Source organism: Pteropus alecto, unplaced genomic scaffold (genome assembly GCF_000325575.1).
Source record: "Pteropus alecto unplaced genomic scaffold, ASM32557v1 scaffold359, whole genome shotgun sequence".
NCBI lineage: Eukaryota > Metazoa > Chordata > Mammalia > Chiroptera > Pteropodidae > Pteropus > Pteropus alecto.
The window spans coordinates 2,911,145-2,914,796 of record NW_006443119.1 but is presented as its reverse complement, the minus strand read 5'-3'; positions in this window follow the sequence as shown (position 1 = coordinate 2,914,796).

The following is a 3,652-nucleotide window of genomic DNA, read 5'->3' as shown; positions in this document are numbered from 1 at the left end:
CCCCCCCGATTCCTGCACACTGCAGCTTGGGGACAAGGAGCGCTGCGCCAATGTACTGCCTCTTTCCTACCTGGAGCCCAGGAGCTGCTCACCTATCTCCTGCCAGAAACAGGGGAAGAGGAACAGGAAAAGGAGAGAGAGAGAGAGAGAGAGAGAGAGAGAGAGAGAGAGAGAGAGTGTATGTGTATGTGTGTGTATGTTGCCATCACCTAGCAAGTTCCCAGCACCCCACACCAGGGCGAGGTCTGGTCAGTGGGTACATGGTGTTTTCCAAGTCACCGCTTGTTCAGCCAGCAAAGGAGCCGTCATGAACAGGGCGAAGACGTCGGCGCCTGGCCCCCACAGCGCAGGCAGCACGGCTCCTCTATCAGAGCCGCATGGGGATTCCCTAAGTCTTGACCCGGAGATCCCCGGGTTATGTGGATCTTCAGCGTCAGTTTTCTGAGCAGGACAGAGAGGAAGCCCCCGAGTCTGCAACACCTCATCTGCAAAGAGATTCACATGGATCCAGGTCCTGCTTCAACCTTAACCATCTCCCTTCACTGATTCTTTGAACAACGACTCTTTAAGTGTCAAACACAAGGGACATTATAATAAAGACAGACAGGCACTAATGGGAAAACCCCCTGCTCTCAATGGGGGAGACAGGCACTAATGGGAAAACAAAAACAGTAACAGATAGAAAGTATAATTCACACACAACAAAACGAAGGCGACGTGGCAGAGGCCGGCGGTGGGGGCCCGGGGCCGCTAGAAAGGCAGTGGAGGAAGGCCTCCGGAGGTGGTGATGGCTACGCCGCAACCTTCTCGACAAGATGGCAGCAGCCACACGAAATGAGAGGGGAACACTTTCGAGGCAGAGGGAAGACGATGAATGATGACCCCGAGCGAGCGTCAGCGAGCAGGCGAGTTTGAGGAGCAGCAGGGAGGTCGAGAGAGCAGCCGAAGCTGGGTGTGGGACGAGGCAGCGCAGCGGCCTAAGCATGAGGCCTCTGGGTTTTTATTGTAAGTGCGTTGGATCCTTCTCCAAGGAAACAAACACCCTTACCCCGCCTCCCCGCTAGAGATGCTAAAACCATGAGGAAGGAGGGGAGGGAAGTGTGAGTCATAAACTGGAGGGTGACAGTGACCAGAGCCAGTACAACCTTTAAGGAGGAGGGCATGCTGCTTGGCTACCAGGCGGGGGTGGGGCAATGGGTGGGAACGGAACCGAAGTGGAGGAAGCAGAGGGAGGCCAGGAGCTGGGGGAGAAGCCAGGGAGGGGGACACGAGCAGCTCCTGGGAGCTGCGGCACTTTGAGGACAGGCAGGAAGAGCATTTTAAGGAAGTTTGGTTGGGTTTCATGTGGTGTAATTTCCCCTTGGTCATCTTCTGAAGAAGACTGCATTGGGGGCTTCACTGTCTCAAAGCTTTTAGGGCCAGACGTTGGCTCCTTTTGGACTTGTCTCTAGCTTGAGAGGCCTTAGGAGGAGCAGAGGCCCCAGTGCCGAGTGCACTGCTGAGGCTGGAGTACAAGCGAAAGGGGTGCCTGCCTGGACACCCCCTCGCTGTGTGAGCTCAGGCAAGTCACTTGTCTTCTCTGTTCCCCACCTGTGGCCGAAAAGATTGAATTAGATGATTTCCAAGATACAAACAGTCTTGGATTCCAAGATGCCACAGGTCCTCTTGTTCTCTTAACAGAGATGTGAGAAGATGAGACTTAGAGACCAGCTACTGATCTTCAGAGCAAATCAGCCCCCACGTACCCCATGACCTCCTGGGAGGGGTGGTGCAGGCTGCTCTGCTCCCCTTGGTGCCAAGGGAGGACAGTAATAGGGGCACACCCACTCACCCCCAACCCCTGCATGCTGCGCAGGCCGCCACCTCCAAGGGACTGCTCCTTTCACAGGGACAGGACTCCCAGAGTCTTGCGGAAGCTGCCATCTTTTGATACCAGGACTGGGCTGAGCGCAGCCCCCAGCAAGGTAGAGAAAAGGACTCAGTGTCAACACCTCCCCAAGGAAGGAGTCTGTGACCTCAGCGGGTAGATATCCCCTTGGAGAGCAGAAGGGCCCCATCCCTTCTGCAGAGGGCCTGGGGTGACCCGAGCCCCCGGAGAACCAAGATTTCAGGCCCCTCTCACTGCTGCCTCGGGGCCAAGCAGAGCCTTCTCCTTCCAGGCTCTTTCCCACCAGCGGGCTGTAGAAGCCCAGGGGTGGCTGCTTTAATGGCCGCCTGCCTTCTCATGCACAGCAAAATGCTTCCCCACAGAACCTGCTGAGCCTTCCACCACATTAGTAATCTGCTCACAGAACAAGAGCTTTCTCCTCTCCTCCCCCGCCTCCTGTCTCTTTCCTCCCTTCTCTCTCTCTCTCCACCACCCCCTCCCCCTTTTACCTTCTCCTCCTGCCTCCTCCCCATCCATCAGAGCCACTGCCACCTCCTGGGAAGCTGAGAGGGTTTATCATCAAATCAGGCTTTGTCATAAGGAAAACAGGTTTGTTTTCCTCACTTTGAGAAGGCGCTGACTGGAGCAGCTAGGGAAAGGGTGATTTGTATATTCAGAGCGTCCTCCCCCTTCCCCCGTGGCTGAATCTGGCACCAATTTTCTCATCTTCCTCAACCACTTCTCCGCTGACCTGGCTCTCTGGCCCCCCATCCTCTTACCCCTCGCCCGCGAGCCTTTGCCGCCAGACCCGTCCAGTCAGAATCGCTCCTTCACTCAGTCCACTTCACTCACTCAGTGATTTGAAGGCATTGCTTATGTGCCAGGGACCCCAGGTGCAGGGCGGGGGAGGGCGCGCAGACGTATGAATAAACCACTGAAATGCAAAGCGGTGACCGTGGCGACAGAGGCGGCGCAGAGCACGAAGGTGAGGCAGCCGCTCAAGGTGGGGAGAGACCAAGGGAGGCAGCTGCGGGCATTGGCGGTGACTCAGAAGCAGGAGACCTCGGGCCCCGAATGGGAGTTGTAGGGACAAAGGCAGCGGGAGAAAGGGCTCTGGGCCCAGGCAATGCGCCACCAGGTGACCTCTGTGTTAAAAAGCAGGTGTGTGGGTAAGGCCGGAGAGCGGTGTGAGCAGAGCAAGCAGAGGCCGTGAAAGTTCCCCTGTTAGGTTTCACCTGGCGATCAGAGAGTGGGGTTGGTATTTCGGAAGTTCTGTGAAAGGCGGTTTTGAAAGAGACAAGTTGTGAGTCTGGAGTGGGGAACTGGTGAGGTTGTGGGTTCCGTGTGAATCAGAAGAAAGATGTGAGTTCCAAGTGAGCTCAGTGGTTGGACAGAGAGAGGAGGAGGCATCTGAGGGGCGGGTACAGGTAAGAGCCTGCGACGGTTTCCTGGTGTGGCGCTCTCCAGCAGAGGGCTGGCTGGGTCCAGGAGACGGCACAAGTGAGCACACCTGCGCGTGGGCAGTGAGGAGGCAGAGATAGGGCAGGGAGGGAGAGCACAGACCTGGGGAACGCCGCGTGGGCGGCGAGCAGATGGGAAAGCAGCTAGGTGAGGGCAGCGCGGGAGAGGCCAATGACTGGAAGGGCAGGAAGGGGCGGAGAGTAAAGAGGGAAGGAGCTGGGTCAGGCCTCGCTCAGAGCACAGCATTGCAAAGGGCCCCCCGCGACGGCTTTGCCAGCAGTCTGGGCTCACTGCTGCCTCTCCCCTCATCTTCAGGTCTTTCTG